The sequence below is a fragment of the Drosophila mauritiana genome, unplaced genomic scaffold (genome assembly GCF_004382145.1).
Source record: "Drosophila mauritiana strain mau12 unplaced genomic scaffold, ASM438214v1 U_170, whole genome shotgun sequence".
NCBI lineage: Eukaryota > Metazoa > Arthropoda > Insecta > Diptera > Drosophilidae > Drosophila > Drosophila mauritiana.
In genome coordinates, this window is record NW_022881301.1 from 1 (window position 1) to 15309 (window position 15309).

General features: G+C 33.7%; 3 non-coding genes and 1 pseudogene across 3 annotated transcripts; all 4 read left to right on the forward strand.

Annotated features, from left to right (window-relative positions):
- The first annotated feature begins 194 nt into the window (after positions 1 to 194).
- On the forward strand, positions 195 to 374 carry LOC117149180 (annotated as a pseudogene).
- A 395-nt stretch (positions 375 to 769) lies between these two features.
- Positions 770 to 4733, forward strand: LOC117149177. Its single transcript, XR_004460095.1, has one exon. It is a non-coding gene; the product is annotated as a large subunit ribosomal RNA (ribosomal RNA).
- A 5411-nt stretch (positions 4734 to 10144) lies between these two features.
- Positions 10145 to 12139, forward strand: LOC117149181. The gene has a single exon (XR_004460097.1). It is a non-coding gene; the product is annotated as a small subunit ribosomal RNA (ribosomal RNA).
- A 686-nt stretch (positions 12140 to 12825) lies between these two features.
- Positions 12826 to 13004, forward strand: LOC117149175. The gene has a single exon (XR_004460094.1). It is a non-coding gene; the product is annotated as a 5.8S ribosomal RNA (ribosomal RNA).
- Positions 13005 to 15309: the final 2305 nt, after the last annotated feature.

A 15309-nucleotide genomic window follows, 5' to 3' on the forward strand; every position in this document is an offset into this window, starting at 1 on the left:
CCAGTAAGTGTGAGTCATTAGATTTTTATGATTCATAATGCTTATATGAAACTAAGACATATCGCAACATTTTATTTTTAGGTATAAAATAAATTTATTGAAGGAATTGATATATGCCAGTAAAATGGTGTATTTTTAATTTTCTTTCAGTATAAAAATAAAAACAATATTGATATTATATAAATGAATTATAAAACTCTAAAGCGGTGGATCACTCGGCTCATGGGTCGATGAAGAACGCAGCAAACTGTGCGTCATCGTGTGAACTGCAGGACACATGAACATCGACATTTTGAACGCATATCGCAGTCCATGCTGTTATGTACTTTAATTAATTTTATAGTGCTGCTTGGACTACATATGGTTGAGGGTTGTAAGACTATGCTAATTAAGTTGTTTATAAATTTTTTATAAGCATATGGTATATTATTGGATTAAATAATGATTTTATTCATAATATTAAAAAAGAAATGAAAAACATTATCTCACATTTGAATGTGAAAAACGAAGAGAAATATTTTCTTTTTCAATCAAATAATACTGAGAAATGTCTAGCATAAAAAATTGAAATATTTTTCATCTAGAATTGTCTCTTATTAATGATTCGGAAAAAGAAAAATCTTGGTTTTGTTATTATTCTTCGTTGGTTCGTTAAATGGATAAAAAATAACTTTGCTTACAAGAACTATTGGAACTATTTATAACGAATTTAATTGATTGTTTTATCATTTATATATAAAGAATTTATGGCAAAAAATAGTTATATATACAACCTCAACTCATATGGGACTACCCCCTGAATTTAAGCATATTAATTAGGGGAGGAAAAGAAACTAACAAGGATTTTCTTAGTAGCGGCGAGCGAAAAGAAAACAGTTCAGCACTAAGTCACTTTGTCTATATGGCAAATGTGAGATGCAGTGTATGGAGCGTCAATATTCTAGTATGAGAAATTAATGATTTAAGTCCTTCTTAAATGAGGCCATTTACCCATAGAGGGTGCCAGGCCCGTATAACGTTAATGATTACTAGATGATGTTTCCAAAGAGTCGTGTTGCTTGATAGTGCAGCACTAAGTGGGTGGTAAACTCCATCTAAAACTAAATATAACCATGAGACCGATAGTAAACAAGTACCGTGAGGGAAAGTTGAAAAGAACTCTGAATAGAGAGTTAAACAGTACGTGAAACTGCTTAGAGGTTAAGCCCGATGAACCTGAATATCCGTTATGGAAAATTCATCATTAAAATTGTAATATTTAAATAATATTATTAAGAATAATGTGCATTTTTTCCATATAAGGACATTGTAATCTATTAGCATATCCCAAATTTATCATAAAATATAACTTATAGTTTATTCCAATTAAATTGCTTGCATTTTAACACAGAATAAATGTTATTAATTTGATAAAGTGCTGATAGATTTATATTATTACAGAGCGTTAATTTTTCGGAATTATATAATGGCATAATTATCATTGATTTTTGTGTTTATTATATGCTCTTGTATGATTAACAATGCGAAAGATTCAGGATACCTTCGGGACCCGTCTTGAAACACGGACCAAGGAGTCTAACATATGTGCAAGTTATTGGGATGTAAACCTAATAGCGTAATTAACTTGACTAATAATGGGATTAGTTTTTTAGCTATTTATAGCTAATTAACACAATCCCGGGGCTTCTATATAGTTATGTATAATGTATATTTTATATTATTTATGCCTCTAACTGGAACGTACCTTGAGCATATATGCTGTGACCCGAAAGATGGTGAACTATACTTGATCAGGTTGAAGTCAGGGGAAACCCTGATGGAAGACCGAAACAGTTCTGACGTGCAAATCGATTGTCAGAATTGAGTATAGGGGCGAAAGACCAATCGAACCATCTAGTAGCTGGTTCCTTCCGAAGTTTCCCTCAGGATAGCTGGTGCATTTTAATATTATATAAAATAATCTTATCTGGTAAAGCGAATGATTAGAGGCCTTAGGGTCGAAACGATCTTAACCTATTCTCAAACTTTAAATGGGTAAGAACCTTAACTTTCTTGATATGAAGTTCAAGGTTATGATATAATGTGCCCAGTGGGCCACTTTTGGTAAGCAGAAACTGGCGCTGTGGGATGAACCAAACGTAATGTTACGGTGCCCAAATTAACAACTCATGCAGATACCATGAAAGGCGTTGGTTGCTTAAAACAGCAAGGACGGTGATCATGGAAGTCGAAATCCGCTAAGGAGTGTGTAACAACTCACCTGCCGAAGCAACTAGCCCTTAAAATGGATGGCGCTTAAGTTGTATACCTATACATTACCGCTAAAGTAGATGATTTATATTACTTGTGATATAAATTTGAAACTTTAGTGAGTAGGAAGGTACAATGGTATGCGTAGAAGTGTTTGGCGTAAGCCTGCATGGAGCTGCCATTGGTACAGATCTTGGTGGTAGTAGCAAATAATCGAATGAGACCTTGGAGGACTGAAGTGGAGAAGGGTTTCGTGTGAACAGTGGTTGATCACGAGTTAGTCGGTCCTAAGTTCAAGGCGAAAGCCGAAAATTTTCAAGTAAAACAAAAAATGCCTAACTATATAAACAAAGCGAATATAATACACTTGAATAATTTTGAACGAAAGGGAATACGGTTCCAATTCCGTAACCTGTTGAGTATCCGTTTGTTATTAAATATGGGCCTCGTGCTCATCCTGGCAACAGGAACGACCATAAAGAAGCCGTCGAGAGATATCGGAAGAGTTTCTTTTCTGTTTTATAGCCGTACTACCATGGAAGTCTTTCGCAGAGAGATATGGTAGATGGGCTAGAAGAGCATGACATATACTGTTGTGTCGATATTTTCTCCTCGGACCTTGAAAATTTATGGTGGGGACACGCAAACTTCTCAACAGGCCGTACCAATATCCGCAGCTGGTCTCCAAGGTGAAGAGTCTCTAGTCGATAGAATAATGTAGGTAAGGGAAGTCGGCAAATTAGATCCGTAACTTCGGGATAAGGATTGGCTCTGAAGATTGAGATAGTCGGGCTTGATTGGGAAACAATAACATGGTTTATGTGCTCGTTCTGGGTAAATAGAGTTTCTAGCATTTATGTTAGTTACTTGTTCCCCGGATAGTTTAGTTACGTAGCCAATTGTGGAACTTTCTTGCTAAAATTTTTAAGAATACTATTTGGGTTAAACCAATTAGTTCTTATCAATTATAACGATTATCAATTAACAATCAATTCAGAACTGGCACGGACTTGGGGAATCCGACTGTCTAATTAAAACAAAGCATTGTGATGGCCCTAGCGGGTGTTGACACAATGTGATTTCTGCCCAGTGCTCTGAATGTCAAAGTGAAGAAATTCAAGTAAGCGCGGGTCAACGGCGGGAGTAACTATGACTCTCTTAAGGTAGCCAAATGCCTCGTCATCTAATTAGTGACGCGCATGAATGGATTAACGAGATTCCTACTGTCCCTATCTACTATCTAGCGAAACCACAGCCAAGGGAACGGGCTTGGAATAATTAGCGGGGAAAGAAGACCCTTTTGAGCTTGACTCTAATCTGGCAGTGTAAGGAGACATAAGAGGTGTAGAATAAGTGGGAGATATTAGACCTCGGTTTGGTATCGTCAATGAAATACCACTACTCTTATTGTTTCCTTACTTACTTGATTAAATGGAACGTGTATCATTTCCTAGCCATTATACGGATATATTTATTATATCTTATGGTATTGGGTTTTGATGCAAGCTTCTTGATCAAAGTATCACGAGTTTGTTATATAATCGCAAACAAATTCTTTAATAAAACGATGCATTTATGTATTTTTGATTTGAAAAATTTGGTATAACTCCAATTACTCAGGTATGATCCAATTCAAGGACATTGCCAGGTAGGGAGTTTGACTGGGGCGGTACATCTCTCAAATAATAACGGAGGTGTCCCAAGGCCAGCTCAGTGCGGACAGAAACCACACATAGAGCAAAAGGGCAAATGCTGACTTGATCTCGGTGTTCAGTACACACAGGGACAGCAAAAGCTCGGCCTATCGATCCTTTTGGTTTAAAGAGTTTTTAACAAGAGGTGTCAGAAAAGTTACCATAGGGATAACTGGCTTGTGGCGGCCAAGCGTTCATAGCGACGTCGCTTTTTGATCCTTCGATGTCGGCTCTTCCTATCATTGTGAAGCAAAATTCACCAAGCGTTGGATTGTTCACCCATGCAAGGGAACGTGAGCTGGGTTTAGACCGTCGTGAGACAGGTTAGTTTTACCCTACTAATGACAAAACGTTGTTGCGACAGCATTCCTGCGTAGTACGAGAGGAACCGCAGGTACGGACCAATGGCACAATACTTGTTCGAGCGAACAGTGGTATGACGCTACGTCCGTTGGATTATGCCTGAACGCCTCTAAGGTCGTATCCGTGCTGGACTGCAATGATAAATAAGGGGCAATTTGCATTGTATGGCTTCTAAACCATTTAAAGTTTATAATTTATTTTATAAACGACAATGGATGTGATGCCAATGTAATTTGTAACATAGTAAATTAGGAGGATCTTCGATCACCTGATGCCGCGCTAGTTACATATAAAAGCATTATTTAATACAATGACAAAGCCTAGAATCAATTGTAAACGACTTTTGTAACAGGCAAGGTGTTGTAAGTGGTTGAGCAGCTGCCATACTGCGATCCACTGAAGCTTATCCTTTGCTTGATGATTCGATAAATAAATGATTTTTCCTGTAGCCAAACAAACACCTCGTCATCAATTTAGTGACGCATATGATATTGTCCCTATCATATAATTTTTGATATAAAGACTTTAAAAGAAATTATATGCATATGATTTTTTATTTTTTATATAAATTAGATTTATCAGTTGCCAAATACCTCGTCATCAATTTAGTGACGCATATGATATTGTCCCTATCATATAATTTTTGATATAAAGACTTTAAAGAATTCTATCAAGTTGCCAAATACCTCGTCATCAATTTAGTGACGCATATGATATTGTCCTATCATATAATTAATATAAGACTTTAATGAATTGTGTCAAGTTGCCAAACACCTCGTCATCAATTTAGTGACGCATATGATATTGTCCCTATCATATAATTTTTGATATAAAAACTTTAAAGAATTGTATCAAGTTGCCAAATACCTCGTCATCAATTTAGTGACGCATATGATATTGTCCCTATCATATAATTAATATAAAGACTTTAATGAATTGTGTCAAGTTGCCAAACACCTCGTCATCAATTTAGTGACGCATATGATATTGTCCTATCATATAATAAAAAAAAAAAAAAAAAAAACTCGTCATAATTTTGACCATATGATATGTCCTATATTTTTGATATAAAAACTTTAAAGAATTGTATCAAGTTGCCAAATACCTCGTCATCAATTTAGTGACGCATATGATATTGTCCCTATCATATAATTAATATAAAGACTTTAATGAATTGTGTCAAGTTGCCAAACACCTCGTCATCAATTTAGTGACGCATATGATATTGTCCTATCATATAATTTATATAAAACTTTAAAGAATTGTATCAAGTTGCCAAATACCTCGTCATCAATTTAGTGACGCATATGATATTGTCTCTATCATAAAGACTTTAATGATTTGTGTCAAGTTGCCAAACACCTCGTCATAATTTAGTGACGCATATGATATTGTCCCTATCATATAATTTTTGATATAAAAACTTTAAAGAATTGTATCAAGTTGCCAAATACCTCGTCATCAATTTAGTGACGCATATGATATTGTCCCTATCATATAATTAATATAAAGACTTTAATGAATTGTGTCAAGTTGCCAAACACCTCGTCATCAATTTAGTGACGCATATGATATTGTCCCTATCATATAATTTTGATATAAAACTTTAAAGAATTATATCAAGTTGCCAAATACCTCGTCATCAATTTAGTGACGCATATGATATTGTCCCTATCATATAATTAATATAAAGACTTTAATGAATTGTGTCAAGTTGCCAAACACCTCGTCATCAATTTAGTGACGCATATGATATTGTCCCTATCATATAATTTTGATATAAAGACTTTAAAGAATTATATCAAGTTGCCAAATACCTCGTCATCAATTTAGTGACGCATATGATATTGTCTCTATCATATAATTAATATAAAGACTTTAATGAATTGTGTCAAGTTGCCAAACACCTCGTCATCAATTTAGTGACGCATATGATATTGTCCCTATCATATAATTTTTGATATAAAAACTTTAAAGAATTGTATCAAGTTGCCAAATACCTCGTCATCAATTTAGTGACGCATATGATATTGTCCCTATCATATAATTAATATAAAGACTTTAATGAATTGTGTCAAGTTGCCAAACACCTCGTCATCAATTTAGTGACGCATATGATATTGTCCCTATCATATAATTTTTGATATAAAAACTTTAAAGAATTGTATCAAGTTGCCAAATACCTCGTCATCAATTTAGTGACGCATATGATATTGTCCCTATCATATAATTAATATAAAGACTTTAATGAATTGTGTCAAGTTGCCAAACACCTCGTCATCAATTTAGTGACGCATATGATATTGTCCCTATCATATAATATTTGATATAAAGACTTTAAAGAATTATATCAAGTTGCCAAATACCTCGTCATCAATTTAGTGACGCATATGATATTGTCTCTATCATATAATTAATATAAAGACTTTAATGAATTGTGTCAAGTTGCCAAACACCTCGTCATCAATTTAGTGACGCATATGATATTGTCCCTATCATATAATTTTTGATATAAAGACTTTAAAGAATTCTATCAAGTTGCCAAATACCTCGTCATCAATTTAGTGACGCATATGATATTGTCTCTATCATATAATTAATATAAAGACTTTAATGATTTGTGTCACGTTGCCAAACACCTCGTCATCAATTTAGTGACGCATATGATATTGTCCCTATCATATAATTAATATAAAGACTTTTTAAAGAATTGTATCAAGTTGCCAAACACCTCGTCATCAACTACTATATTATGGTTGCGCCGACCTCTCATATTGTATTCTCTTATGTCTTCATAGGATTTTGGCAATTATACGAGTAAATTAAATAATATACATATGAAAATGATTAATTATTATATGTATAAGGGAAAAAATGCTGAAATATTCCCATATTATCTTAGTATTATAGAGGAAAGACCGTTGCCGACCTCTGATATTGTTCAAAACTTATGTATTTATATGATTTTGGCAATTATATGAGTAAATTAAATAATATACATATAAAATGATTAAATATTATATGTATAAATGTATAAAGGAAAAAATGATGAAATATTCCCACATTATCTTAGTATTATAGAGGAAAGACCGTTGCTGACCTCTGATATTGTTCAAAACTTATGTATTTATATGATTTTGGCAATAATATGAGTAAATTAAATAATATACATATGAAAATGATTAATTATTATATGTATAAATGTATAAGGGAAAAAATGCTGAAATATTCCCATATTATCTTAGTATTATAGAGGAAAGACCGTTGCTGACCTCTGATATTGTTCAAAACTTATGTATTTATATGATTTTGGCAATTATATGAGTAAATTAAATAATATACATATGAAAATTATTAATTATTATATGTATAGGGGAAAAAATGCTGAAATATTCCCACATTCTCTTAGTATTATAGAGAAAAGCCATTATAGTGAGAGGGTATAGTAGTGTAAACGACCGGAATTACGACAGAGGGTTCAAAAACTACTATAGGTAGGCAGTGGTTGCCGACCTCTCATATTGTTCAAAACTTATGTATTCATATGATTTTGGCAATTATATGAGTAAATTAAATAATATACATATGAAAATTATTAATTATTATATGTATAGGGGAAAAAATGCTGAAATATTCCCACATTCTCTTAGTATTATAGAGAAAAGCCATTATAGTGAGAGGGTATAGTAGTGTAAACGACCGGAATTACGACAGAGGGTTCAAAAACTACTATAGGTAGGCAGTGGTTGCCGACCTCTCATATTGTTCAAAACTTATGTATTCATATGATTTTGGCAATTATATGAGTAAATTAAATAATATACATATGAAAATTATTAATTATTATATGTATAAGGGAAAAAATGCTGAAAATATCCCACATTCTCTTAGTATAATAGAGAAAAGCCATTATAGTGAGAGGGTATAGTAGTGTAAACGACCGGAATTACGACAGAGGGTTCAAAAACTACTATAGGTAGGCAGTGGTTGCCGACCTCTCATATTGTTCAAAACTTATGTATTCATATGATTTTGGCAATAATATGAGTAAATTAAATAATATACATATGAAAATGATTAATTATTATATGTATAAGGGAAAAAATTCTGAAAATATCCCACATTCTCTTAGTATTATAGAGAAAAGCCATTATAGTGAGAGGGTATAGTAGTGTAAACGACCGGAATTACGACAGAGGGTTCAAAAACTACTATAGGTAGGCAGTGGTTGCCGACCTCTCATATTGTTCAAAACTTATGTATTCATATGATTTTGGCAATAATATGAGTAAATTAAATAATATACATATGAAAATGATTAATTATTATATGTATAAGGGAAAAAATGCTGAAAATATCCCACATTCTCTTAGTATTATAGAGAAAAGCCATTATAGTGAGAGGGTATAGTAGTGTAAACGACCGGAATTACGACAGAGGGTTCAAAAACTACTATAGGTAGGCAGTGGTTGCCGACCTCTCATATTGTTCAAAACTTATGTATTCATATGATTTTGGCAATAATATGAGTAAATTAAATAATATACATATGAAAATGATTAATTATTATATGTATAAGGGAAAAAATGCTGAAAATATCCCACATTCTCTTAGTATTATAGAGAAAAGCCATTATAGTGAGAGGGTATAGTAGTGTAAACGACCGGAATTACGACAGAGGGTTCAAAAACTACTATAGGTAGGCAGTGGTTGCCGACCTCTCATATTGTTCAAAACTTATGTATTCATATGATTTTGGCAATAATATGAGTAAATTAAATAATATACATATGAAAATGATTAATTATTATATGTATAAGGGAAAAAATAATCATATTATATATGAATAATGGAAAAAAAATGAAATGTTCCTATAATCTCTTAATATATAAGAGAATAGCCCGTATGTTGGGTGGCAAACGGAATTGAAAATACCCGCTTTGAGGACAGCGGGTTCAAAAACTACTATAGGTAGGCAGTGGTTGCCGACCTCCCGCATTATTCGAAATATTTATTTCGGATTATGTTTATATTGGTTACATACAATAAAGTATATTATTATCCGTACAAATTTGTTTCTCAGTTCTATAGAACACGGGACTTGGCTCCGCGGATAATAGGAATATACGCTTTATAGATAATATCGTTGAAACAAAAGTCAAGTTTCTATTATATATAGAATAACAAATCGTTTCCATATATTATCGTTAATTTTTGGAGGCAGGCAAATATTAATTTATTACCTGCCGTATAGTTGGATTATTATATCGTTACGGTATAATACAAATATGGATTCTTATGAAAGAAATATAAAATTATATATTAAATGTGGAAATATTATCATATGCGCTTGGTTTTATGTTATATATTACCAGAGATATATATGAAAAGAGATAAATTTTAAATTTATCTTCAAAATGCAAATGATTTAACTTAATATTTATATTGGTTAAACAAAAATTGTACATGTGTGGATACAATAATTATGTATGTTGGAAATAAAATGATATTTTATAATGAAATATGTATGTATAAAAAGATAAAATTATAGAAATATATATATTACAATAATTAGATGAAATTCTTGTTATATTGGTAAAACAAGTATAAATTAAAAATGAAAATATGGATTACGAATGCTATATAAAAATGGCCGTAATCGAATGGATTTTTTTACTTATATATTTAAAATTTTACCCAAAGGCGAAATATTGAATTTTATTCAATATAATAAAAATCATGGAATTATATAAAGTGAAAAATCTATATATCTATATATCTATTATATTGCTTATTTCGATTCAAAATATATGAATGGAATATGAAGGAAAAACATTATTCTGGTTGATCCTGCCAGTAGTTATATGCTTGTCTCAAAGATTAAGCCATGCATGTCTAAGTACACACGAATTAAAAGTGAAACCGCAAAAGGCTCATTATATCAGTTATGGTTCCTTAGATCGTTAACAGTTACTTGGATAACTGTGGTAATTCTAGAGCTAATACATGCAATTAAAACATGAACCTTATGGGACATGTGCTTTTATTAGGCTAAAACCAAGCGATCGCAAGATCGTTATATTGGTTGAACTCTAGATAACATGCAGATCGTATGGTCTTGTACCGACGACAGATCTTTCAAATGTCTGCCCTATCAACTTTTGATGGTAGTATCTAGGACTACCATGGTTGCAACGGGTAACGGGGAATCAGGGTTCGATTCCGGAGAGGGAGCCTGAGAAACGGCTACCACATCTAAGGAAGGCAGCAGGCGCGTAAATTACCCACTCCCAGCTCGGGGAGGTAGTGACGAAAAATAACAATACAGGACTCATATCCGAGGCCCTGTAATTGGAATGAGTACACTTTAAATCCTTTAACAAGGACCAATTGGAGGGCAAGTCTGGTGCCAGCAGCCGCGGTAATTCCAGCTCCAATAGCGTATATTAAAGTTGTTGCGGTTAAAACGTTCGTAGTTGAACTTGTGCTTCATACGGGTAGTACAACTTACAATTGTGGTTAGTACTATACCTTTATGTATGTAAGCGTATTACCGGTGGAGTTCTTATATGTGATTAAATACTTGTATTTTTTCATATGTTCCTCCTATTTAAAAACCTGCACTAGTGCTCTTAAACGAGTGTTATTGTGGGCCGGTACTATTACTTTGAACAAATTAGAGTGCTTAAAGCAGGCTTCAAATGCCTGAATATTCTGTGCATGGGATAATGAAATAAGACCTCTGTTCTGCTTTCATTGGTTTTCAGATCAAGAGGTAATGATAATAGAAGCAGTTTGGGGGCATTAGTATTACGGACGCGAGAGGTGAAATTCTTGGACCGGTCGTAAGACTAACTTAAGCGAAAGCATTTGCCAAAGATGTTTTCATTAATCAAGAACGAAAGTTAGAGGTTCGAAGGCGATCAGATACCGCCCTAGTTCTAACCATAAACGATGCCAGCTAGCAATTGGGTGTAGCTACTTTTATGGCTCTCTCAGTCGCTTCCCGGGAAACCAAAGCTTTTGGGCTCCGGGGGAAGTATGGTTGCAAAGCTGAAACTTAAAGGAATTGACGGAAGGGCACCACCAGGAGTGGAGCCTGCGGCTTAATTTGACTCAACACGGGAAAACTTACCAGGTCCGAACATAAGTGTGTAAGACAGATTGATAGCTCTTTCTCGAATCTATGGGTGGTGGTGCATGGCCGTTCTTAGTTCGTGGAGTGATTTGTCTGGTTAATTCCGATAACGAACGAGACTCAAATATATTAAATAGATATCTTCAGGATTATGGTGCTGAAGCTTATGTAGCCTTCATTCATGGTGGCAGTAAAATGTTTATTGTGTTTGAATGTGTTTATGTAAGTGGAGCCGTACCTGTTGGTTTGTCCCATTATAAGGACACTAGCTTCTTAAATGGACAAATTGCGTCTAGCAATAATGAGATTGAGCAATAACAGGTCTGTGATGCCCTTAGATGTCCTGGGCTGCACGCGCGCTACAATGAAAGTATCAACGTGTATTTCCTAGACCGAGAGGTCCGGGTAAACCGCTGAACCACTTTCATGCTTGGGATTGTGAACTGAAACTGTTCACATGAACTTGGAATTCCCAGTAAGTGTGAGTCATTAACTCGCATTGATTACGTCCCTGCCCTTTGTACACACCGCCCGTCGCTACTACCGATTGAATTATTTAGTGAGGTCTCCGGACGTGATCACTGTGACGCCTTGCGTGTTACGGTTGTTTCGCAAAAGTTGACCGAACTTGATTATTTAGAGGAAGTAAAAGTCGTAACAAGGTTCCGTAGGTGAACCTGCGGAAGGATCATTATTGTATAATATCCTTATCGTTAATAAACATTTGTTATAATACAAATAAATACAATTTACCAAAATAAAAATATTACAAAATGATTCCACGGAATCAAAAGTTAAAGTCAAAATAAAATGAAGATGGCTTTTATTTTATATGTGGGGCTTGGCAACCTCATAAAAAGACTTTAACATTATTAATGTTGTTGTGGCGTATTTGTGGCAGTACCTACTACAACAATGGCGTTTCCTATAAAAACAAATTCTCGAAAATGGAAATCGAAGAAACTGAACAAAATTTGAAAGTAGAAGTCGAATTAAAATTAAAATAATTTTGAATGTGGTATTCAAAATAAGTGTGTGTGTATATGGACCATAATATACACGCGTTGCGAATATGTATTGTTCATCTATGTTATGAGCATACGTTGGCTAATGCAACAACCTAAAATATACAATGTTTGTACCTGTCATCCATCAGGTTAATGTTTTATATAAATTTTGCAGTATGTGTCACCCAAAATAGCAAACCATAACCAGATTTTTATGATACATAATGCTTATATGAAACTAAGACATATCGCAACATTTATTTTTAGGTATAAAAATAAATTTATTGAAGGAATTGATATATGCCAGTAAAATGGTGTATTTTAATTTCTTTCAATAAAAACAATATTGATATTATATAAAAATGAATTATAAAACTCTAAGCGGTGGATCACTCGGCTCATGGGTCGATGAAGAACGCAGCAAACTGTGCGTCATCGTGTGAACTGCAGGACACATGAACATCGACATTTTGAACGCATATCGCAGTCCATGCTGTTATGTACTTTAATTAATTTTATAGTGCTGCTTGGACTACATATGGTTGAGGGTTGTAAGACTATGCTAATTAAGTTGTTTATAAATTTTTTATAAGCATATGGTATATTATTGGATTAAATAATGATTTTATTCATAATATTAAAAAAGAAATGAAAAACATTATCTCACATTTGAATGTGAAAAACGAAGAGAAATATTTTCTTTTTCAATCAAATAATACTGAGAAATGTCTAGCATAAAAAATTGAAATATTTTTCATCTAGAATTGTCTCTTATTAATGATTCGGAAAAAGAAAAATCTTGGTTTTGTTATTATTCTTCGTTGGTTCGTTAAATGGATAAAAAATAACTTTGCTTACAAGAACTATTGGAACTATTTATAACGAATTTAATTGATTGTTTTATCATTTATATATAAAGAATTTATGGCAAAAAAATAGTTATATATACAACCTCAACTCATATGGGACTACCCCCTGAATTTAAGCATATTAATTAGGGGAGGAAAAGAAACTAACAAGGATTTTCTTAGTAGCGGCGAGCGAAAAGAAAACAGTTCAGCACTAAGTCACTTTGTCTATATGGCAAATGTGAGATGCAGTGTATGGAGCGTCAATATTCTAGTATGAGAAATTAATGATTTAATCCTTCTTAAATGAGGCCATTTACCCATAGAGGGTGCCAGGCCCGTATAACGTTAATGATTACTAGATGATGTTTCCAAAGAGTCGTGTTGCTTGATAGTGCAGCACTAAGTGGGTGGTAAACTCCATCTAAAACTAAATATAACCATGAGACCGATAGTAAACAAGTACCGTGAGGGAAAGTTGAAAAGAACTCTGAATAGAGAGTTAAACAGTACGTGAAACTGCTTAGAGGTTAAGCCCGATGAACCTGAATATCCGTTATGGAAAATTCATCATTAAAATTGTAATATTTTAAATAATATTATAAGAATAATGTGCATTTTTTCCATATAAGGACATTGTAATCTATTAGCATATCCCAAATTTATCATAAAATATAACTTATAGTTTATTCCAATTAAATTGCTTGCATTTTAACACAGAATAAATGTTATTAATTTGATAAAGTGCTGATAGATTTATATTATTACAGAGCGTTAATTTTTCGGAATTATATAATGGCATAATTATCATTGATTTTTGTTTATTATATGCTCTTGTATGATTAACAATGCGAAAGATTCAGGATACCTTCGGGACCCGTCTTGAAACACGGACCAAGGAGTCTAACATATGTGCAAGTTATTGGGATGTAAACCTAATAGCGTAATTAACTTGACTAATAATGGGATTAGTTTTTTAGCTATTTATAGCTAATTAACACAATCCCGGGCGTTCTATATAGTTATGTATAATGTATATTTATATTATTTATGCCTCTAACTGGAACGTACCTTGAGCATATATGCTGTGACCCGAAAGATGGTGAACTATACTTGATCAGGTTGAAGTCAGGGGAAACCCTGATGGAAGACCGAAACAGTTCTGACGTGCAAATCGATTGTCAGAATTGAGTATAGGGCGAAAGACCAATCGAACCATCTAGTAGCTGGTTCCTTCCGAAGTTTCCCTCAGGATAGCTGGTGCATTTTAATATTATATAAAATAATCTTATCTGGTAAAAGCGAATGATTAGAGGCCTTAGGGTCGAAACGATCTTAACCTATTCTCAAACTTTAAATGGGTAAGAACCTTAACTTTCTTGATAGAAGTTCAAGGTTATGATATAATGTGCCCAGTGGCCACTTTTGGTAAGGCAGAACTGGCGCTGTGGGATGAACCAAACGTAATGTTACGGTGCCCAAATTAACAACTCATGCAGATACCATGAAGGCGTTGGTTGCTTAAAACAGCAGGACGGTGATCATGGAAGTCGAAATCCGCTAAGGAGTGTGTAACAACTCACCTGCCGAAGCAACTAGCCCTTAAAATGATGGCGCTTAAGTTGTATACCTATACATTACCGCTAAAGTAGATGATTTATATTACTTGTGATATAATTTTGAAACTTTAGTGAGTAGAAGGTAACAATGGTATGCGTAGAAGTGTTTGGCGTAAGCCTGCATGGAGCTGCCATTGGTACAGATCTGGTGGTATAGCAAATAATCGAATGAGACCTTTGAGGACGAAGTGGAGAAGGGTTTCGTGTGAACAGTGGTTGATCACGAGTTAGTCGGTCCTAAGTTCAAGGCGAAAGCCGAAAATTTCAAGTAAAACAAATGCCTAACTATATAAACAAAGCGAATATAATACACTTGAATAATTTTGAACGAAAGGGAATACGGTTCCAAATTCGTAAACCTGTTGAGTATCCGTTTGTTATTAAATATGG